This window comes from Leopardus geoffroyi, chromosome A2 (assembly GCF_018350155.1).
Source record: "Leopardus geoffroyi isolate Oge1 chromosome A2, O.geoffroyi_Oge1_pat1.0, whole genome shotgun sequence".
NCBI classification, from domain to species: domain Eukaryota; kingdom Metazoa; phylum Chordata; class Mammalia; order Carnivora; family Felidae; genus Leopardus; species Leopardus geoffroyi.
Genome location: NC_059331.1, coordinates 115,323,212 through 115,347,917, shown reverse-complemented (window position 1 = coordinate 115,347,917; position 24,706 = coordinate 115,323,212). Strand labels below are relative to the sequence as shown.

The 24,706-nt window shown below is 42.0% G+C and overlaps 1 long non-coding RNA gene across 1 annotated transcript; it reads left to right on the top strand.

Moving 5' to 3' along the window:
* Window positions 1-24,632, top strand: LOC123606546. The gene is made up of 3 exons (XR_006716332.1): window positions 1-100; window positions 13,481-13,594; window positions 24,528-24,632. It is a non-coding gene; the product is annotated as an uncharacterized LOC123606546 (long non-coding RNA).
* The last annotated feature ends 74 nt before the right edge of the window (window positions 24,633-24,706 follow it).

Sequence of the window (24,706 nt, the reverse complement as noted above, 5' to 3'; positions counted from 1 at the left end):
GGACTCAGCACGCTTGCCTGAACACCTCTCTGTGTGGGTGTTCATTTATACCACGCTGCAGGTTTGATGAAGCTCCTGGCATCAAATCAAATAATGTTAGGTATGTAACCGCCTGCCCCGCCCCGAATTCCATGCCTTCCCCCAGGGTGGTCTGCAAGTCAAGAAGGCACTGCCGGACAGGACCCGCAGTCTCCAGCCTTGTGCTTACGTTGAGTTTTATCCTTAATTTGTTTTTCGAATTTTGAGATTTGAGGCTTCCTAAACTGGGGCACTTGAGATTATTTTGGTTGGAGGGACTGTTTAGTATGACAGGTATGTTTTGAGTGTTTACTGTGCCAGGCAATGTGATTGGTGCTGGGGGGTATAAAGTGGAATGAGAAACTGCACCTGCCCTCAGAAAACATGGAGTGACGTTCAATTGTTGATAGAAGCCCACTCACTGTGCCCATGGCACAGCACAGACCACTGAGCCCAGCCTGCTAAGGGGTCAGGGAGGGCACCTTGGAGGAGGGGTACTGATGGTGCGTCTAGCATTACCAGCAGGAATCTGCACCTCGAATATTGGAGAATATTTGGTAAAAATCAAAGAGGCCAAGGGAATTAAAGAGGAAGTATAGAGTAGAAGGGACCTAATAAGTCAGCTAGAGTTTTCTCTAGTGGAGTAGAGCCAGCCTTAGGGTGATCTCCAGAAGCTGAGTTGTCATGATGGTGGAATGTAAGCTCCATAAGGACTCCGTTTCCTTCTCTGCTGGCTCCCCAGAACTGAGCATAGTGCCTGGAATATACTTGGGTCAGGAGGAAATTACTCCAGGAAAAGACATTCGCCGTTTATCCCCCCAAATAGTTGAGTATTCATGCTATCAAACTCTTGAAGGCTCATAACGGTGGTAGTGATGGGGTCTTATCCTAGGCTGTAACTTTCCTGGGTCACCTTGAATGTGAATGTATCTCTGCATTTCCAGTACATGGCCAAGGGCTTGGTGTGCTGTAAGGGCTTGATAAAACATGCTGAATTTCCTTTCCTGGCATGTATTTGGCCTGTCGTTCAAACACACTTATAGAGAAGGTATCCTGGGGCCTCCGGAGGTGTTGGACATTTCTCTGGCTAGTTTTGCTGCTGCTAGAGGGGAACCTTATCCCCACCACCGCCATGATTCTCTGTGGAGAAACTTCTGCTGGATAATGCCGCAAACCTCTACCTATCCTTTTCTCATTCCTTTTCAGAACAAGAAGGAATTTCAATAAAATCCAGTGTTAATATGAATTTTGAGAGCATGCAAATTAGGGTAGGCTTGTTAACTTTCATTCTCTACCTGTCCTCTGTTCTCAATGGAAGAGTCTAAGATTCTTCTCTGATGGGAGGGGAAACAGGGGCTAAGAAGTGACCATTGGAAGCCATTGAGGGTTTTCTTGGTTCAGTATACAATCAATTGGGTACATTGTAAGTGTCATTCCTTTACCTCTGTGCTTTCTTTATAGTCCTAACTAAATGAAAGGCAGTATTTCTCTGTAACCATGCAGTAATGATCCTGCATTTTACACATTTAAAATTTTTGGCTCCCAAGTATGTCATGGCAGATAACATCCAGTGGCTCATTCTCTTCAAGGAAGAGCAAATCCATTAGAAGGCTATAAACTGAAGATTCGGGTTTTTATTTCCCTCACTGCCCAGGATCGGTGTAAGGGAATGGTGACTCAAGGTCTAGACTGGGACCCTGAGAAGAACAGACTAAACTCTGAAGAACTAACATTAGTAAATATTAGTAGTAAAGCCAACACTTCAATTTCCATTCTGTGTTTTATTCTGTGTTGGTTCTGGATGCAGAAGGGGCAGAAAGCAACTTATTTATCACCCTCCTCAAACCCTGCAATTGCCTGATCCTATCCCCAGGAGATCCCAAGTCTTACTTGTTCGCAATGAACTGACATCAGACACAGATCTAGGGCATTTGCTTTCACAAATTAATTGGCCCATTCATTTACTTTCATCTTTGTGTTGAATGCACATTTTATTGTGTTGGAGAGTCAGGAGATAAAGCAATTGCAGACATTATTTATGATTTGAATGATTACTCTAGTTGGGTAACATTTTAATTGGCATCATTGGGCCAGTTGCCACATGCAGGTCTCTGCCTATCAGCCTACCTTTTCCAAGCAGCTGTAGGCTTGTTTTCAAGCCAAGAGAGAATGTCTGCACCCACTGAAGTTTATTGGTTTCATCTGCCTAAATAAACTTGTGTGGCTGATTTTGGCTATTAAAAGGTGTACTTGTACATGTCCTGGAAGCACTGGGATATAGATGCACTTGTTTCTTTCCCCACATGGTTACAAAACAGACTATTAAAAAAAAAACAAAAAAACCCTTTTAGGCTGGATGACGACACGCAGAATAAAACTGGACCACTTTCTTACACCATACACAAAAATAAATTCAAAATGGATGAAAGACATATATGTGAGACAGGAAACCATCAAAATCCTAGAGGAGAACACAGGCAGCAACTTCTTTGACGTTGGCCATAGCACTTCTTACTAGACACATCTCCGGAGGCAAGGGAAACAAAAGCAAAAATGAACCATTGGGGCTTCATCAAAATAAAAAAAAAAACTTCTGCACAGTGAAGGAAGCAATTAAAACTCAAAGGCAATCTACAGAATGGGAGAAGATATTTACAAATGACATATCTGATAAAGGGCTAATATCCAAAGTCTATAAAGAACTTTTCAAACTCAACACCCCAAAAATAAATAATCCAGTTAAGAAATGTGCAGAAGACATGAACAGACATTTCTCCAAAGAAGACATCCATATGGCTAACAGACATGTGAAAAGATGCTCAACATCACTCCTCATCAGGGAAATACAAATCAAAACCACAATGAGATACCACCTTACACCTGTCGGAATGGCTAAAATTAACAACTCAGGAAACAACAGACGTTGGTTGGCAAGGATGTAGAGAAAGGGGAACCCTCTTACACTGTTGGTAGGAATGCAAGCTGGTGCAGGCACTGCGGAAAACAGTATGGATTAAAAATAGAACCACCCTGGGACCCAACAATTGCACTACTGGGTATTTAACCAAAGGATACAAAAATACTGATTCAAAGGGGGCACATGCACCCTGATGTTTATAACAGCATTATCGACAATAGCCAAATCATGGAAAGAGCCCAAATGTCTATCAAGTGATAAATGGATAAAGAAGATATATCTTGTGATACACACACACACACACACACACACACACACACACAATGGAATATTACTGAGCCATCAAAAAATGAAATCTTGCCATTTGCAACAGCATGGTTAAAACTAGAATGTATTATGCTAAGTGAAATAAATCAGTCAGAGAAAGGCAAATATATGATTTCACTAATAGGTAGAATTTAATAGTTCTAATCCACTAATAGGTGGATGAATATAGGGGAAGGGACAGAAAAATAAGATAACAACAGAGAGGGAGGCAAACCATAAGAGAGTCTTAGCAATAGAGAACAAACTGGGGGCTGCTGGAGGGGAGGTACGTGGGGGGATGGGCTAAATGGGTGATGGGCAGTAAGGAGGGCACTTGTTGGGATGAGTCCCTAGGTGTTATATGTAAGTGATGAATCACTGAATTGTACTCCCAAAACCAATACTATATTACATGTTAACGAACTTGAATTTAAATAAAATCTTGGAAGGAAAACAAAATCCCCTTTCAGGTGTGTTACTTACAAACTTTGGCATTGTTCACAATACTTCTAAGAAGTACATGAATAAATGTACTACTACTAAATAGAGTTCTACTTGTTTACATTTCACATATCCAATGTATTACCTTTATTGCTAAGAATGATCTGGTTTGTTGTAAAGCAAAGAAAATAAAAACATTCTTTACTTTAACTCCACATACTTCTATAGGTCTTTGTTTCTCTTTATAGTGCAACTCCTCAAAAGCGTTGTCTATATTGGTCTTTAATTTGTCTCCTCCTTTCATTCCTCAATCTAATTATATTGGTCAGCCTCTGAGATGGTCTCCAATTGCCTCATCTCCTGTTATTCATGCCCTTGTATAGTCCCCTCCCCTTCAGTGTGGTCTGGACCTAGTGAATTTCTTCCATTGAATAGAATTGAACATAAGTTATAGGTCGGCATGTGGAGAGATGCCCCACACCATATGTCATTAGGGAATTGCAAATTAAAACAATGAGATATCATTATGTATCTACTGGAATGGCTAAATTCCAGACGGTGACAATATCAAATGTTGGTGAGGATGTAGAACATCAGTAACTCTCACTACTGGTGGAAATGCAAAAAGACATAGCAATTTTGAAGGACAGTTTGGCAGTCCTTACAAAGCTAAACATACTCTTACCATATGATCCAGCAATCATACTCATTGGCATTTCCCAAAAGGAGCTGAAAAAACTTATATCTGCAAAATAACCTGTACATGGATGTTTATCATAACTTTATTCATAATTGCCAAAGCTTGGAAGCAACCAAGATGTCTTTCAACAGGTGAATGGAATGTGGTACATACAGACAATGGAATATTATTCTGCACTAAAAAGAAATGAACTATCAAGCCATGAAAATACATGGAAGAAACTTAAATGCAAATCTGACAAGTTTATCTACTATATAATCCCAACTATATGACATTTTGGAAAAGACAGAACTATGGAATCTATGAACAGATCAATGGGTGCCAGAGGTTTGGGGGAGGGAGGATGACTAGCTGGAGCACAGTAGATTCTTAGGGCAGTGAAACTGTTCTATATGATATTATAAAGGTTGATACGTGTTATTATGTATTTGTCAGAGCCCATAGAATGTACAACACAGAGTGAATCCTAATGTAATGGACTTAGGTTGATAACGATGTGTCAGTGTTTGTTCATCAACTGTAAAAACTGTTTTGCACTGGTGGGGAATGTTGGTAGTGTAGTGGGAAATCTGTCTAGTTTCTGCTCAATTTTTCTGTGAACCTAAAACTGCTCTGAAAAATAAAGTCTTTTTTAAAAACTGATGGGATGTCACTTCAGAGATTGTGTTACAAAAGACTGGAGCTACCATCTTGGGCTGCTGTCTCTTACCTTTTCTCTCTTAGAGTCTTTGCTCTAGGGGAAGCAGGCTGCCATGTTGGGAGCTGCTTTATGGAGAGAACTAATTGGCAAGGAATAGATGTCTTAGGCTAATAGCCAACAAGGATCTGAGGCCTGCCAATAGCCACGTGAGCAAGCTTGGTAGTGAATCCTCTCACATCAGACCTTGAGAAGACTCCAGTCCTAGCCAATGTCTTGACTGCAGCCTTGTGGGAGACCCTGAGCCAGAGGCAACCAGGAAGCCACACCCAGATTCATGACCCACTGATGCCGTTTGGTAACACGTGCTTATTGCTTTAAACACGTGCTTTAAAGTTTGTTGTAATTTGTTATGTGGCACCGGATAACTGATGCATTAATCCATGACTCCATGGAAACAACTCTTTTAAAGGGCCAAGGTGCTTTTAGTCTTGACCTTAGTTGTCTTTTCAGTTCAAGTGTGATCATTCTCTTCTTGAAACATTTCTCTTTTGTCTTCCAGGTCACCATACTTTGTTTTTGTTTGTTTTTCCCAACCTCATGGCTGCTTCTTTTCAGTCCCTGTTACTGGATCCTTTTCATTTGCCCACCTTTACTGTGCGGAGTTCTCCAGGGCTTAGTCCTCAGATCTCAACTCTCCTTGATCTACTCCTATCTAGGTAATGATGTCATCTAGATGTACAGTTTTAAATACTGTTTTGACTTTGCTTTGTGACTCAAATTTCTCTTCTTTTTTTCTTAAACAATAGAATTTTGTATTCTCACAGTTCTGAAGGCCAGAAGTCCAACATGAAGGTGTCAGAAAGGTTGGTTCCTTCCAGAGGCTCTGAGGGAGAATCTTTGTTTCTTCCAAGCTTCTGGTGGTGATGATCGATCCTTGGCCTTCAGCTGCATTATTGCCCCAGACTCTGCATCTGTCATCACATGGCATTCTTCTGTGTGTCTCTGTGTACCTGTGTCTTCTTCTGACCTTCTTATAAGAACAATAGTCACAGGATGTAGGGTGCCCTAATCCAGTATTACCTAATCTTAACTTTGTTGCATTTTTAAAAATCCTATTTCCAAATAAATCCCCATCACAGGTGCTGGGGTTAGAACATCAGTGTAACTTCTTACACCCACAACACAAAGCAGTGCTCTTTTTGTCCCTTTTCTCTCATGCTTGAAGGTTACTGGAAGTGGTTGTTGGATTCAAAATTTCACTCTTCTCTCAAACTTTTCCATACTGTGTGGTAGAATTGACAGGACATGGTAACTAATTTGAAGAAGATGGAGATAAGAAATGAAGAGTCACATGACTTCAAGTTATGGTGACCACCTCAAAAGCCCACCAATCCTTGGTGATAGGCTTGAAAAAGTGACTGTATACAGGGCACATAACTGAGGTACTCTACCTAGTGACCCTCCATTCAAGCAAGGCATTATTCTAGGACCATGTGTTCCTGTTTTCCTTTTTTCAATTACTATATTCTGCAACTACCTAAATGAGTTACCCCTACCGACCTCTCCATACTCACTTCCTGTGACAGATTTCTTGTCATATAAACTATACAGCTCCTTTTTATTCTTTTTTTAAATAATTTATTTATTTCTTAATTTACATCCAAGTTAGTTAGCATATAGTGCAGCAATGATTTCAGAAGTAGATTCTTTAATGCCCCTTACCCATTTAGCCCATCCCCCCTCCCACAACCCCTCCAGCAACCCTCTGTTTGTTCTCTATATTTAAGAGTCTCTTCTGTTTTGTCCCCCCTCCCTGTTTTTACATTATTTCTGCTTCCCTTCCCTTATGTTCATCTGTTTTGTATCTTAAAGTCCTCATATGTTTTGTGACTCAAATTTCTGTCACAGGCTTAGACCATTCCCTGACTTACAGTCTTATATGTCCAATTGCACACTTAAGGTTTGCACTTGGGTTTCTAAAAGGCATCTTGAAATGAATGTGCCTGAAACTCAACTCTTGATATTTCATCACTCACAACTAATCATGCCACCATTAATCCACTGGAGTATATAGCAGTTTTATTCTTCCAGTGCCTATGGCAAAAATCTTGGAGGTGTCCCAAACTCCTCTTTTCTCTTGCGCATTTACACACATTGATCCACAGCAAATCCCATCATCTCTGCCTCAAATCTGACCACTTCTCAACCATCCTAGTCCAAGCTCCATTATCTCTCTCCTGGTTATTTTAACAGGCTTCTAGCTGATGTTTTGCTTCCGTCTTTGTACTTATAGTCCGTTCTCCACACAATGACCGGAGGGAACTCTTTAAAACATTAGGAAGATCATGTTGCTCGTTTGCACAGACCTCTTGAGTGGCTGGCCCCTCCTTTCTTTCAGTGTAAAAGGAAAGTTTTTCAATAGTCTACAAGGCTATACAGGATGTAGCCTCCATTTCTTTTCTGTCTTCCCCCCTGACAATCTCCCCCTGTAGCTGCACTGGCTTCCTCACTGCCCCTCCAACATGCCAAACGTAGTCTGCCCCAAGGCTTAGCACTTGCTGTTCCTCTGCCTGAAATGCTCTTCCCCAGGTTTCCTTTTGGCCTTCACTGTTTCTTCCTTTAGGTTTCTGTTCATAAGCCCCTTGTTATAGCTGAATTGTGTTCCCCTAAAATTCATGTTGAAGCCCAAATTCCCCATTGTGATTATATTTGCAGATAGGGCCTTTAGGGAGATAATTAAGTTAAGGGAGGTCATGAGGATGACACCGTAATCCAGCAAGACTATTGTCCTTATAAGAAAAGAGAAAGTCACCAGATCTCTCTGTCTCTCTCACTCTCTCTCTCTCTCTCTGTGTCCACATCAACAGAGGCAAGGCCATGTGAGGACACAGCACGAAGATGCTGTCTATGAGTCAGGAAGAGAGGCCTTACTGGAAATTAACTCTGATGGCACTTTGATCTTGGACTTCTAGCCTCCGGCACTGTGAGAAAATGAATGTCTGTTGTTTAAGTCCCCCAGTCTGTGGTATTTGGTTATGGCGTCCCAAGCCAATTAATACATCCCCCCTAGAAGTGAGGCGTGTTCTGACCACCCTGTAGAAAGTGCCAGTATCCCTCCTATCACCCAGCAGGCCTATCCCCCTGACCCTGTTTTTTCTTTGCAGGGCTTTAACCTCCTTTTCTTGTTTGTTTATTGTTCCTGTCTCCTGAATAGAGTATCAGTGCTGTGAATGCAGAGACTTGTGCCCACCAGCACCCAGCACTTTGTGCAGCACATCTTAGAGTCTCAACCATTTAGGTTGTTAAATGCTGCAGGTTGAACTGGGGCAAAATCCTCTGTATGCTGAAATTGCTCCAGATTCCTTGGACAACTACCAGTGCTCAGAGGGAAGAAAATACTATCAAAAAGTGGACTTTAATCACAATGGACCCCTAACTTATACAGCCTCATCTGTGTAATTCTTAGAATCAATCAGGGATTGTATATGGCTGCATATGCTAAATAAATATACTAGGGCTCAACTAAATGGCAATTTTATTTTCCTCACATAACAATTCAGAACTGGTGCAAAGGGACCCTGTTTCTTTCTGTCTTTTTGTTTAGCCATCTGTAGGATATAACTTTGGCTCTTCAGTCACAAGATGGCTGCTGCATATCCAGCATCTCATCCACATTCCAGGCAAGATGACTGGGAAGGGCCAAACAATCAACCAACCAACCAACCAACCAAACAACCAAACAACTGACTGGGAAGGGTAAAGGGCAAAGGCAAATGCCAACAGAGGTAGTTCTTTTAAAAAGCACTTTCCCAGAAGCCTTATTTGGTGACTTCCACTTATATCTCATTGGCTAGAAATATATCACATGTCCTCCTCTAGCTGCAAATGCTACTAGGAAATACATTAAAAAAAAAAAAAAAAAAGCTGGGCATATTACCACCCTGAAGAAAAGTGGGGTGCTTTTGTAGAAAAGAAGTGACAGAGTAATGGAAATTGTGTATGTATCCAACAGTGTGAGCCTCTTCTTTTGCACAAGAAAACCAATTTCCTCAATTTTCTTTTTTTTTTTTAATTTTTTTTTTTCAACGTTTATTTATTTTTGGGACAGAGAGAGACAGAGCATGAACGGGGGAGGGGCAGAGAGAGAGGGAGACACAGAATTGGAAACAGGCTCCAGACTCTGAGCCATCAGCCCAGAGCCCGACGCGGGGCTCGAACTCCCGGACCGCGAGATCGTGACCTGGCTGAAGTCGGACGCTTAACCGACTGCGCCACCCAGGCGCCCCAATTTCCTCAATTTTCAATCCTGAAAGAATGTAGCCCCAAACACCATGTTCCATGTTTCTACTTTAATCTGGATGGAGTTTTCTGTAGTGAGAACAGCACATACAGAACTCCTGAATGGACGGTGAGAGCACGGACTGCCACAGAGCATGAACATGTGGGACAGAGAATAATTGCAGATGAGTTTTGTTCAGTTGTCTATTTACGTGATTGTTCAAATCAACATTGCCAAGCTGAAATTTCAAGAGGGTAGGGATTGTGACTGCTTAATTTCTGTATATAAAACCCAGGCTGCCTGAACCTTGAGCAGGCAGTTGCTAGTAAGTGCTTTTCATAGAAATGATGATAAATATGTGAAGCTGCCTGATTGCATTGTCCTTTTTGATTAACATGTCTTTGTGACCCACATTTGGAAGCCCAGAAATAGCTGCGAGGCTCGTCCAAATTTGTTCTGGGTAATTGAATGCAGCAATGTCACAAATGACTTCTCCTAAATCATGCTTTGAGCTTTTAAAAAACTATAATGAAACAATGAATAGTCCTTTTGTTCTTTCCAGAGATGCACATAGTACGTGTGTTTCATTCCTCACCCTTGATGTGACTGACCATCTGTGCCACTGTAACTGTTCCGCCTGGAAGGGAAAAGACAGGAACTGTTTCACTTCTCTTGCGATCACCCTGTGTCCTTTCTTCTCTGCTCACCAAATGTAGCCTTCATGGTGGGGCAGTGTCATCACAAATGTTGTATCTCAAGACCCCGTGTTCTGCTAGACAGGGAGTGAGGTGCCTAGAGGGCTTTGTGTTTAGTGAGTCAAGAAAATTTATTCAGGTTCGGTAATGTACATGAGCCTTTGAGGTAAACATGTAGTCTGTTTTTGTAAAAGGCCCAGCCTTTCAGGCTTCTGCTCCCTTCCCTTCTTCATGACATCTGGTGTGTGTACATGGGGGGTACTTAGGGCATGACACTAATAGTCTGCATTCCAGCTGGTCTCTGCTGCAGTGGGGGCTGTCCTCTGATAGTGACCACTGAGATGTGACTGTTCCCAGTCCTGGCTCTTTGGGGTTTGTGACTGAAACCTGGGGCCTGGCGACTCATAGTCACATCTGCTCTTGATTTGGGCAGGCCTCAGGAACCTGCTCTGGACAACTGCAGTGTCATCTGCCCTGGCCACCCTATCCACCCTATCCACCCCACCCCATTGCTTTCCTTATAGCACTTATTTATGCATCCATCTACCGGTGTCGACTGGCTTTCTCTACTAAAACTTTAAGTCCCTTTCAAGATACTTTACTTAGGGGTCTTCTGTCCCTTGGAAATGTGAACAGTTACATCCTTCTCTATTACTGTCTGCGTCTCTATGCCCATCTCCATGCCTGTGCCCATATGCACGCTAATCTATATCAGTTAAGAACATGGACTCTAAGGGTCACCTGGGAGGCTCAGTCAGTTAAGCGTCTGACTCATGGCTCAGGTGGCGATCTCACAGTTCATGGGTTCAAGCCCTGTATGGGCTCCATGGTGACAGTGTGGAGCCTGCTTGGGATTCTCTCTCTCCCTCTCTCTCTTCTCCACCCCTGCTTACACACACTCCCCCATCTCTCAAAAATAAATAAACTTAAAAAAAAATAAAAGAATACGGACTCTAAATTTCACCTTCCTGGGGTCAAATCCTTGTTCCATTACTGTTAGCTGTACACACCTGGCAAGTTACTCAGGCCGCCTATGCCTCACGCTCCTTATTTGTAAAATGAGGATAACAGTAGCTACCGCATAGGTTGCAGTAAACATATGAGCTCCTACCTGGAAAGGGTTTAGCAGAGGGCCTGACACACGGAAGGCTCCACGGAAGTATTTGCCACTATTTATTACCGACTGTCTTTCCTACTAGAATGCGAAGTCCACAAAGGCAGAAGCTTTGCCTGCCTCTTTTATTGTTATATCTCCTCATCCTTATGTAACGGGGAGGCCCTCAGTTACCATTTGTCAGATGAATGAATAAACGCATGGATCACGAAATGAAAAGGACACAACATATTCCAAAAACTATTATCACCCTTTCACGCTCCGTCTGGTAAGATTGATGTCGCGCTCAAGATGATTTGCTCCTGTTTAGTGTTCTCCTAGTCTCTAGGAAGGCGAGAACTAGATTTTAGTCATTAATGAATTCTTCTATCCCCAAACTACCCATCCCAGGGCTTCCGAGCTCGCTGGGCAGCCTGGTCCTGGGGGAAGTCCTACCCCTTGGTACTCGGGAGTCCTACTGTTTCCTCACTGAGTTTGGCTGCTTCCTCACACTGACATGAACACTGTTCTCTCCCACTCCGAGGGGAGTGGGAGGGGGTGCTTCAAGTGTCCTGTTTTTTTGTGTGCATCTGTGTCTGTGTCTGTGTGTGTATGAGTGAGGGAAGGCAGATGACAATGAGCAGCTCTCACAGCTTATCAGCAGCCATCTTCCCAGCCATGCCTCCTTTCCTCCTTCTACGGATGGTCTCTTCCTGGTTTCTGGCCTTACCTGTCTGGGCTGCAGAGAGATTTGGTCCTGGCGGAGCTAGCTCTCCCCAGGGCTCTGTGGCACTAGCCGCTGTGCCTTCTGGACTTCCTAGCTAGTACTGTTGTTCCAGATATGCCCCAGGTCACCCCATTAGTGGTAGGAGTTGCTGCTTAGGCAAATGAACTTCCTTTTTGTTGAGGGGCTTAGAACCCCAAGCAATCACATTGAAGTTGAACCAAATTTGAATTGTGATGAATTCTTTGTCCTCTTTCTGCCGGCTTTCCTCTCTTTGCCTCCATGGGACGTGGCACAGCCCTCTGCAGGATTCCTTGGATGGGGGCACCTGGGTGGCTCAGTCAGCTGAACATCCCCCTTTGGCTTAGGTTATGATCTCACAGTCCGTGAGTTCGTGTCCCACATCAGGCTGTCTGCTGTCAGTGCAGAGCCGGCTTTGGATCCTCTGTTCCTCTCTCCCTACCCTCCCCGCATTGGGCTCTCTCAAAAATAAGTTAAAACATTTAGAAAAATGTTTAAAATTGCATGCATGTAATTTTTTTTAATGTTTATTTATTTTGAGAAAGAGAGAGAGCGAGCAGGGGAGGGACAGAGAGAGAGGGAGAGAGAGAACCCTAGGCAGGCTCTGTGCTGTCAGTGCAGCACAAACCCAAACTGTGAGATCGTGACCTGACTTGAGCTGAAATCAAGAGTCAGACGCTTAACTGACCGAGCCCCCCAGGTGCCCTACCTTGATGTAATTTTTATAGTAGGAGTTTGTAACCAGCCCACGGGACACAGAAGTGGCCCCCACATGTAGCAAGGGAGGGTTTGACCACTGTGTGGTCCCACCCAAATGAAGTGTTAGGGCTCCATCGCTTTGGGCGTTAAGGGTCCTGATTCTGTTCGGGGGTGTCCTGGGGCACCAAAGTTGAGTTCCCATGTGGCAGTTAGGTACGGATCAGCAAAGTATTGAGGTATAAGAGGTTTTCTTCTGCTGGAAAAACCACAGGCATCCTGCCAGCCCCTGTTGACAGAAGGTTCTCACCCCACAGCAAAGAAAGAAATGATTAAATCGACTTTTCCGTCCATGGGCACAGGCTGGTCTTTAGATGTTGGCTTAGTGTTTAGGTTCATGTAGGCAGAGATGGAGAGAGCCCCTCTTCTCATTACCAGAGTTTTATACTATTAATTACTTGTTTCTTTTTAAAAGACAGTGAGAGACGGATTCTCTCTGGGAGAAAGATGTATAAAATTTTCTGCAATCAAAGAAAAATGGTTATTGGGGCACCTGGGTGGCTCAGTCAGTTAAGTGTCCAACTTGGGGTCAGGTCATGATCTCGCAGTTTCTGAGTTCAAACCCCGTGTTGGGCTCTGTGCTGACAGCTTAGAGCCTGGAGCCTGCTTTGGATTCTGTGTCTCCCTCTCTCTCTGCCCCTCCCCTGCTTGGACTCTGTCTCTTCTCTCTCAAAAATAAACAAACATTTAAAAAATGGTTGTTAAAAAATAAAAATAAAATAAATATTAAAAATAAAAAAATGTGTTTTTTTTTTTTCCTGAGGGACTATGCATCCCTGCTACTGTGAAATATTTCTATTAGAAATTAGAATAATGGTTATTTAGAAGATGTTAACAACACTGGTGCTTTGCCCTCTGCTGAGTTGTTTTTTTTTTTTTTTTTTTTAAAGCCTGTACAGTGGAGAATCCCTGTTCTCCATCAGACTCCTGTCTAGAAGCAAACGGAAGGTCTTCCATGGGGAGCTCTGTGGATGTGACCTGGCCACTGTTTCCAAAAGGACGAGGTGACCCTACCTTCTCTTTTAAAATCAAAGTTCCCATCTGCAGTGACATCTAATTTCAACTTTTCTTTCTTCATTTGGGGTCCTGAAAGGGGAACTTCTGCCTTCCTGTAGAAACATTACCCTGTAGCAAGCTTGCAAAATTCCTCAGAAGAGAGAAAAATGTGTAAGTGATATTATAGAACCTGTCATATTTTTGTTGCTTTCTCATATCTTTTTTGTTAGGAATAGAAAATAAGATCATAGGAACTCTGGTGGTCACAGATCCCCTGATGTGTTCTGTATGCGTTAGGAAGGTAAATAAAATCAGGGAAATGGAACAGAGATAGATGGGAGAAGGGACTTCTTATTTTAGACAGGATGGTCAGCTATGAGCAGCTGATCTTCCTGAGGAGATCTGAAGGCAGTGTGGGACTGAGCCATGGGAAACCGGACAGAGGGGTGTAAAGGCAAAGGCCCTGAGGTAGGGAGGTGAGAGCATGGTGATCTCTGGATATGATTCCCCCAAGCTGGGGCCCTGAAGCAGGCCCTCCTCTCTCCAAATCAAGGGTCCTGGCCCCCATCTCTGACCTCTTTTCTTACTCCCGTGCCCTCTCCCAAGTCTCGTGGAAGCAGGGGTCTCTTCCTCTTCTTCTCTTTTCCAGACTCCATTGCTTTGGTATTAGCTCTGTACCTTGATCCTCCCTCCTCCCCACCCCTAAAATTTTAATTCATAAGGCCACTTATAGAAGTTGTTTTAAAAGATGAAATTGTTTCTATATCTTTTCATTTCAGCTATACCAATCCTGCTTCTCTGAGATAGTGTGAATTCCTCCACCTGGCTATCTATAGTCACATACAAGGCAAAGGCTGGGAGAGTGGGACACAGAGAATAATAGCATACTGCCTTGACTTTTCCTGCTCCCAGCCCCCAGTCGCTGGAGATGTGGTTTGCATACCTTTAATTTGTCAGATTTGCCTTCCAGAATCATGACCTGTGACTCAACCTTTTCCCAAAGCAATGGCTTTGTTCTTAGTCCTCATCCTACATGATTTATCTGCAGGATCTGACACTATGAGCCACGTAATACTTCCAGAGACTGACTACCTCGCAACTAACTCACTCATTGATTCAAAGCGCATACACTGAGCCCCAGCCATGGAGAGGTGCCTAGGGGAACTAAAGGAGAGTGCAGGAGGCTTCCCCACCTGGCCTGTGGTTGCTGGGAAGGTTTCCCTGGACCTCTGAGTGTCAGCGTGCTCTGCTTCTAATTTCAAGCAGCATTGGTCCTCCTGCCCATCCTTTCCGGGCCACCTGCCCACCTCTGCCATCTTGTCCTACTCTCTTGACTGGGCCCTTTATGTGACAGCTTTCCTGGCCACATTATCTCTCCATATTGTCTCCCTCACAGATTTTATCTTTTCTTCTGCTTCTACCATAGATAAATCCCTATCCCTGTCTCCAGTCTCTCTTTGGCTCCAGAGTCAGCCCTTGACTCACCTTGTCCCTCCAGCTCCTTACTTTTGGACTTTTGGAATCTCCTTCCTTTTGACCTACCTAGTTCAGCCTCATTTTTTTTTTTTTTAATATATGAAATTTATTGTCAGATTGGTTTCCATACAACACCCAGTGCTCATCCCAAAAGGTGCCCTCCTCAATACCCATCACCCACCCTCTCCTCCCTCCCACCCCCCATCAACCCTCAGTTTGTTCTCAGTTTTTAACAGTCTCTTATGCTTTGGCTCTCTCCCACTCTAACCTCTTTTTTTTTTTTTCTTTTTTCCTCCCCCTCCCCCATGGGTTCCTGTTAAGTTTCTCAGGATCCACATAAGAGTGAAACCATATGGTATCTGTCTTTCTCTGTATGGCTTATTTCACTTAGCATCACACTCTCCAGTTCCATCCACGTTGCTACAAAAGGCCATATTTCATTTTTTCTCATTGCCACGCAGTATTCCATTGTGTATATAAACCACAATTTCTTTATCCATTCATCAATTGATGGACATTTAGGCTCTTTCCATAATTTGGCTATTGTTGAGAGTGCTGCTATGAACATTGGGGTACAAGTGCCCCTATGCATCAGTACTCCTGTATCCCTTGGATAAATTCCTAGCAGTGCTATTGCTGGGTCATAGGGTAGGTCTATTTTTAATTTTCTGAGGAACCTCCACACTGCTTTCCAGAGCGGTTCAGCCTCATTTTTGAATTGATCTTGACTAAAGTTTCCCTCCTGCTTTCAAAGTGCTGTTGGGAGAGACAGTCTAGCATAGGCATGGAGCATCCCTGCACGTTCCTTCTGAGTGTGTCAAGAATGCAAGGCCCTGATGGTTCTTCACCCAGGCCATCATTCAGGGTTATGTTTGCAGCAGGCAGCCATGAGGGAGGCTCCCAGACAGAGACCAGGCTTGTTTCTGCTCACTATAAAAACAGTGAATTCCCCAGCTCAGTGTTCCTCTCCCTTAACAGTGTTCTGCATGTACAGGCATCTTGGATGGGTCAGTTGTGTCATCATTATGGACTTTAGGGGCATAGGGAATGCCTGCAAATCAACACAAAGCACTGGCTACTTCTTTTGCCATATGTAATAAAATCTTTGGTCTCTGACCCAAAGGTCTCATGCCTTTTGTCAGCATCCATGGTAAACTAATTTGCAAGCTTGTAAGTACAGTAAAATTTCAGACCTGCACAGTTCTTAGCAGGTGTCACCTCTAAGATCCTAACTCCAGTGTACCTTCTGGTATTGCTAGGCAACCAGGTTGCTTCTTATTCCCTGAATGGTTTTTGAGCACTGGTTTTTCTCCATTATACCCTTTCTCAACATTGTTGGTCTGCTGCAACTCTCCTCTGGGTTTAATATGAGTGTTCCCCACTCATTTCCTGTCTTGGCATTTTGTCCTTTCTTATTATTCCTGTGTAGCACACCTTCTGATGGCCATTAAGATTTCATGTGTTGGAACCGTGTGTTCGTTTGTACCAATCTATCTATTTTTAAAAAGGGAATGAGGAAAGTTTTTATGTATTCATACAAAATAATCTCTGTTATATTTTTAAATGAAAAACACAAGGTAAATAAGTGTGTACGTATCCCATCTACACAAAAAAAAAAAAAAAAAAAAAAGAAGGGGGGAGCTGTGTGTTTTCGCCTCTGTATGCACAGATTTCTCTGGAAGGATAGATACGAAACTGGTAACCATTGGTTTGCCTCCAAGGATTAAAATGGGCAGACAGAAGTGGGAGGGAGACCTTTTGTACCTTTAAATTGGTACCTTTTAAATTTAGACTATGTGAATTTATTTCCTTTGCAACAAAATAAAGGAAATTGAAAAAAAATAAACCCTGAAATAAATTGCTTTTACCTTGTAATTTTTCCCCCTTTAAAATATTTAGCGGCTTTTCAGCTACTCTCTGGCTAAAATCCAAATTTCTTTACTTGACATTTAGGTTCTTTTTATAACTCGGTCTCATTATTTCCTGCCTGAAGCTTTCTGTTTCACCGACTGTGTTTTGTTTTCTCTCCTCATATCATGCACTTTTCTTTATTCTCTTCCTTCTCCCCAGCCATCAGAAATCATCTCGCTTCTGGGACATTGTCCCCCAGTGGTCCAGACCTCTTGAATTTCTCTCTCTTCCAAATTCCTATAATGTCTTGTCTGCCCTACACATTTGGCCCTTCACCCATATTCTCTTGTCAAGGGTATGTATACTCTGTCCCCAAATAAGATTACCAACTTCTTGTGGGTAGTGGCTGAGTATGTGAGTTTTCTGAAATTCCCCTTTCCTGAAAGAGTCTTACACTAGGTTGATGGCCCAATGATGTTGACTAAATCTCTTCTTTGTAGCGATTTTATTCTATGCATATGCTTGCCTGATGTGCTTAAGAATTCCTGGCTGTATTGAGGCAATAAGACATTGTGTATCCATCCAAAAACACCCTAGCAGATAAAAGAGGACAAAGTATGAGTTAAAATTCAAGAAAGCACCTGGTGTTTCAATATTGATATATTTTTAAATATAACATTCCTGGAAAACAAGATACATGGTAACATTTTTTTCTTTTGCATTTTGGCTCATATGTTTGGATGCATTTTGGAAAACAGGCCCTATTTTCCTAGTAAGCATGGTGAATTAATTAGCTTTTCTGATATGTTATGAACTGGTTCTTGACATCCTCATTTTCAGTAAGTGGCAGAATTGGATTCAAGTCTTGGCAGGTCAGATCAGGGAGCTACATGACTTCTAGCCAGTCGTAGCAACAGATATTTGTTGGGTTCCTTCCATTGCAAAGCATTGTATTAAGACTTAATGGAGATGAAGTGTAAAATAGATTCCTCCAGGAACTTCGCTTGATTACATGTTGCATCTGTCTGGCCCTTGCCCATTTGATGGCTATGTAGTAAGTGTAGCCAGTTGTCAGGAGGCTCTTCATAGGTAGCCTTGGAATTAGAGAAAAAAATGTATGAAGAAGATTGATCTTTGAATCTGAAACTCGTAAGAATGAGGAAGCAAACAACAAACAAACAGTAACAGTATTAGCTTATCTTTGATGAAATCTTCACTAGACTCTGTATTTCAGCTATATTGTCTCTTTATCTTGACGGCAACTGATTAAGGTGGGCACTATTGTTACCCACTTTTGCAGATGAGATAGGAGACATGACCGTGATCATACAGCTGAGTGATAGAGCCAGGATTCAAGTGCAGAGATTTTGCCCCTGGCTCCCTACGTTTAATTTTGACTTGATGTTATTATTTTCCCAAAGATTAGTCACACAGACAAGTAACTTACCAATATACTTGTCTGACTCTAACTAGATCATGAAATCCTCAAGTGGAAGGCTGTGCCTTATTTTCTTGTTTCTTCACACATAATTATCTATGGCACAGGTTTCTGGACATTGTCTGTACTCAATATCCCAGAATGGAAAAATGCATAAAAAACAACTGTGGCTTATAAATGTGATGTTAATAAGACTATGATACTCAGATTGAATATTAAACCAACTATGTAGCAGGCAGTGTAAAGTGGTACAAAGAACATGAGTTTTGGAGGACTGGAAATGAGGTCTGGCACAGGGAGGTATCTGATACATGGTACTTAGTTAATACAGTGATACTATATGATTTAATCTTTCTCACACACAACCCTGTTAGGTAGCGTGTTAGCTCAGGCTGCCATAAAGGAACACCACAGACTGGGTGGCTTAAACAACAGAAATTTATTTTCTCATAGTTCTGGAGACTCCTCTACATCCCAGATCAAGGTGCAGACAGGTGAGGCCTCTCTTCCTGGCTTGCAGGTAGCTCCCTTCTCACCGTGATCGTGTCCTCACGTGGACTTTCCTCTCTGCTTGCAGGTGGAGAGAGAGCTCTGGCATCTTTTCTAAGGACACCAGCTCTATCAGACAAGGGCCCCACACTTACAACCTCACTTAACTTTTTTTTTTAATTTAAATTTTATTTTTTAAAATTTACATCCAAATTAGTTAGCATACAGTGCAACAATGATTTCAGGAGTAGATTCCTTAATGCCCCTTCCCCATTTAGCCCATCTCCCCTCCCACAACCCCTTCAGTAACTCTCTGTTTGTTCTCCATATTTAAGACTCACTTCTATTTTGTCCCCCTCCCTGTTTTTATGTTATTTTTGCTTCCCTTCCCTTATGTTCATCTGTTCTGTGTCTTAAAGTCCTCATATGAGTGAAATCATATGATGTTTGTCTTTCTCTGACTGACTAATTTCGCTTAGCATAATACCCTCCAGTTTCATCCACATAGTTGCAAATGGCAAGATTTCATTCTTTTTGATTGCCAAGTAATATTCCATTGTGTGTGTGTATATATCTATCTATTTATCTCATATCTTCTTTATCCATTCAGCCGTCGATGGACATTTGGGCTTTTCCATACTTTGGCTATTGTTGATAGTGCTGCTATAAACATTGGGGTGCATGTGTCCCTTTGAAACAGCATACTTGTATCTCTTGGATAAATACCTAGTAGTGCAATTGCTGGGTTGTAGGGTAGTTCTATGTTTAATTTTTTGAGGAACCTCCATACTGTTTTCCAGAGTGGTTGCACCAGCTTGCATTCCCACCAGCAGTGCAAAAGATCCTCTTTCTCTGCATCCTTGCCAACATCTGATGTTGCCTGAGTTGTTAATGTTAGCCATTCTGACGGGTGTAAGGTGATATCTCATTGTGGTTTTGATTTGTATTTCCCTGATGATGAGTGATGTTCATCATTTTTTCATGTGTTGGTTGGCCATCTGGATGTCTTCTTTGGAGAAGTGTCTATTCATGTCTTTTGCCCATTTCTTCACTGGATTATTTGTTTGTTATGTGTTGACTTTGATAAGTTCTTTCTAAATTTTGGATACTAACCTTTTTTCTGATATGTCGTTTGCAAATATCTTCTCCCATTCTGTAGGTTGCCTTTTAGTTTTGCTGATTGCTTCCTTTGCTGTGTAGAAGCTACTTATTTTGACGAGGTCCCAGTTGTTCATTTCTGCTTTTGTTTCCCTTGCCTCCGGAGATGTGTTGAGTAGGAAGTTGCTGTGGCCAAGATCAAAGAGATTTTTGCCTGCTTTCTCTTCGAGGATTTTGATGGTGTCCTGTCTTACAGTGAGGTCTTCCATCCATTTTGAGTTTATTTCTGCATATGGTGTAAGAAAATGGTCCAAGTTCATTCTTCTGCATGTCGCCATCCAGTTTTCCCAGCACCACTTGCTGAAGAGACTGTCTTTATTCTATTGGATATTCCTTCCTGCTTTGTCAAACATGAGTTGGTCATACGTATGTGGGTCCAATTCTGGGTTCTCTATTCTGTTCCATTGATCTGAGTGTCTGTTCTTGTGCCAGTACCATACTGTCTGATGATTACAGCTTTGTAGTATAGCTTGAGGTCTGGGATTGTGATGCCTCCTGCTTTGGTTTTCTTTTTCAAGATTGCTTTGGCTATTTGGGGTCTTTTCTGGTTGCACACAAATTTTAGAATTATTTGTTCTAGCTTTGTGAAGAATTCTGGCCTTTCATTTAACTTTAATTACCTCCTTAAAGGCCTTATCTCCAAACCCATTTACTAGGGTCTTGGGGCTTCAACATCTGAGTTTGGGGGGAATACAGTTCAGTCCATAATAAGTAGTTACTTTTCCCATTTTACCAATGGGGAAATAGATATTCAAAGGAATGGTCCTGTTCTTCCATGAAGCCTGATTGTGTTGTCAGATATGTTGACTACTTGTATTTCTTTCCACGGGTTTTTTCCTTCTTACAACCAAAAAGAGCTCAACCACCGAATCCATCCATCCATCCTTCCTTCCTTCCTTCCTTCCTTCCTTCCTTCCTTCCTTCCTTCCTTCCCTCCTTCCTTCCTTCCTTCCAGAGAGAAAGAGTGTGTGCACAAGCAGGGGAGGCAGGGGAGGGGGAGAGAGAGAGAGAGAGAGAAAGAGAGAATCCCAAGCAGTCTCCATGCTGTCAGCGGAGAGGCTGATGTGGGGCTTAAACTCACGAACTGTGAGATCATGACCTGAGCCAACTGAGCCACAAGGCGCCTTGCATCTAATCTTCGCTAAAGGTATTTTTTCTAAGAAGAGTCTGTAGCATCTTTTCTTTGGATAGTGCTGTGAAACCCTGACAGTTTCCCCCCTTATTTTCTCACCTTTATGCCTTCACCTCTCTTGTGCTATTTTATAATTAGATGAGACCACAGGGGTGATAATGTAATTGATTAGTTCCACTTTCTCTACGTCACAGAACAGGAAGCATGCCATAGCCAGGAGTGTCATGTCTTCCATTCCCAAAGCTGGGAATGGAAGGTTGTTTAGCATACAACAGACTCTAGATGGCATTATCTTGTTTCTCTCTCACCAGAAACCATGTTATTCTCCCTCTGAAGGCTGTGAACATTATAACTCGATATTGTGTACTTCATGGCTTCTGCGTATTCGTGTCTTCTACTTAATGTCATCTATTCTCTCTGTCTTATCAGTTTCAGTCAAATTGGTATTTTTTTGTGTCTTGAGTTCAAATCTCACTTAGAATCTGACTCGGTTCAGCCAGTCAAGCATACCTTTAGGTTACTGGCCAGCTTATGGTCTCATCACGTATATTACTCCAGTACAATGGAAACAGTTTTTTCATCTATCATGCCTTGAGGGAAATGTTCTTTGCGAATATACAATGACTTTTCTTCTAATGTTGTGTTTATGCCTCTTCCATAAGGCAGTCTAGTGTTATGGTTAACATTCAAGTTCTGGATTAAGAGTATCTGGGTTTCACAGTGTCTGGGTGGCTCAGCTCAGGTCACGAGCTCATGGTTTGTGAGTTTGATCCCCACATCAGGTTCTGCGCTGACAGTGCAGAGCCTGCTCGGGGTTCTCTTTCTCTTCCTCTCTCTCTGCCCCTCCCATGCTCTCTCTCTCTCTCTCTCTCAAAATAAATAAATTTTAAAAACTTAAAAATTTTTTAATTAAAAAAAAGTGTCTTATTTTAAACTCTACTTGTACCACTTACGAAGTATAACAAGCTTGGGGAAATTTATTTCATTTCCCTGGGCCTCAATTTCCTCATCTGTAAAATGAAGATGAAAATATAGCCTCTACCTCATAGAGCTGTGAGGATACAAAGTTCAGGTGGATGCACAGGGCATGCATATAGTAAGTGCCTGGTAAGTATTAGTTATTTCTAATTGATTGAATATTTTTGCTCACTAGGAAGGAGAATGCCAGTTTTTTGCTAAGGATATCTTTAATTGTAAATTTACAAATGAGCTTTTAGATACATGCTCTGTGACAGATGAAGTAGCATGATTATTAAGGCTGTGATTTCCTGATGAAATTCATTCATCAATTTTATAAGTGTTTATAAATACAGTCATTGGGAATATAAGATTAATTAGACAGAGTCTCTACCTGTGATCTACTTGGGGAGATAGGCATCTAAATAATAATAAATCGACCTGAAAATGGTGGCACAGAGAAACAGAGAAAGTGTTCAACTTGCCCTACACAGGGGCAGAAGCAAGTCAAAGGAGATTACAGTTTGGAGGAGATACTTGATTGGCCCTAAATAAAGAACAGGGTGTGGGAAAGCATTTCTGGCAGAGGTAACAGCAGAGATGAGAGATAATATGATACTTTCAAGAACCCTGTAGGTTGTGCAATGGATCTTTCATCTTTTATCCTAAAGGCAATGTGGAGTCCTTGGCGGGGGGGGGGGGGGTGTGCTTTTGTTTTAAAATCTACCTTTATTGTTTTCCTCTTTTGATAAAAGTCGTATGTGCACATTATGAAAAGACAAGTAACACACTACAGAGGTATATGCATGGAAACTGAAGATTTCCAATAATTCCTTCCCTTGTCCCCTGAAATAATTACTACTACAAAGAGTTTGGAGTATATTTCTCTATTTTTCTTTCTCTCTATGCACACAGTAACAAATATATGGTGATTATTATTATAATAGGAGAAGAATATCTTCTGTGTGCTTTTTATATATCTTTCAATGATTTAGTATTGAAGTTTTTCAGCAGGATATTAAGTTTGGAGGGAAAACTGGGGGTAGGGTTGAGGCGCCAAGGCTGGAGAAAGGGAGGCAATCTCTGCCTCAATAGATAAAGTTGAGTTTCTGGACTTATAAATGCTCATCAAGGCCAGCTAAGTCCCATGCTCCCTATTAAGTTTTTTTCCTAATCATCTGAGATCACAATGCTAGCTCTCCCTCCTAAAACTTGTCCACTTTCCCCTCAGATGTGTATAATTTACTATGGAATTTAGCACATTCACATTGCATTGGAATCATCTGTTTACTCGTCTTTTCTACTCAAACATGAAATTCTTAATGGCAATGCCTTTAAACAAAATCTTATATACCTAGTGCCTAGCATACAGTAAGGCTCAATTAATGTTTGATGAAGGCAAATGACGTTGGTTTTGTTCAGCCCAACTGGCAGAAATATGTATTAGGCATTTGGATAAAAAGATTAGAAACAGTTCCCTTGTCTGTAAAATGAGACCTGTAATATATATTTTTTTTCTTTACAAGAATTAGTAAAACAAGTTTAATGCAATGCAATCTTAAATTCTTTTAAGGATTAAAACGAACTATTATATTTGAAACACTTAACACAGTGACAGGTGTAGTAGTCACAGGTTATTGTCATGAAGATGAGCCAAATACAGGAAAAGCCATAAAGGCAGGGGGAATTTTCAGGTGTCATTGGGCACCTTCAGAGTTTGACAGAAAATGTCATAATGTATCTTGGGGATAATCTAGGAAAGCCTTCAGGGACAAGGACTTAGAAATCTCCTACAGCCTTAGAAATCCAGAAGTCCTGGAGTAGGATCAAAAGTTCAAATAACAACAGAGGTCAGTCAGGAAGCTAGTGAAAAAAAAAAATTGGGAACACTGGCCACATATTAGAATCACCTGCGAAACTGATGGCAAAGCAATGGGCCAGCTCCTATCCTGAAGTAATCAGAATTTCCAGGAGTAGGTCCCCAACACGAGTATGTCTTTAAATTTCTTCAGGTGAGTCTAATGTGCAGCCAGGGGTGAGATCCACTGCAATTCTAAAACCAATGAGGGCAAGATAGGTGAACAGGTGTGTCATTTCTCACTCCTGCTGATTGTTGCAATACTATTTGCCAGCTTCTTTGTAAAAGTGCAGATTTCCACGTGAAGTTACCCAAATTTAAAAATGTTGGCAAGTAATTTATAATGTTAAAACAAAGAAGAAAAACAACGAAACACCGCGGGAATCAAAGAAAACATGGATAGTGGCCCAGTTGGCCACCAGTTCATAACCTCCCTTGCAGTTCAACCTGCGCGTAGAAGAAACAAACTGATACTGAAAGTGGTTATTTAACACTTTGCCGAAGACTGCACAGCAAGTCAGAATGGGAGTCGGGACTAAAACATAGTCCTTTGGAATTTAGTTAATATTCCTTCTTTTTCAGGAGAGGAACACTTGGAGGTGCACAATAAAACATGGGTAAGGATAAAGTGCGTTCCAGGCTGAAGGAAGCCCCAAAGCACTGCCACGGGAATCCCACAATCAGCAAACCCCGACGATTCCTAAAACGTAGGAAAGTAAAATCAGGACTCCGGGGGGGGGAGGGCGGGGAAGAACCAGACA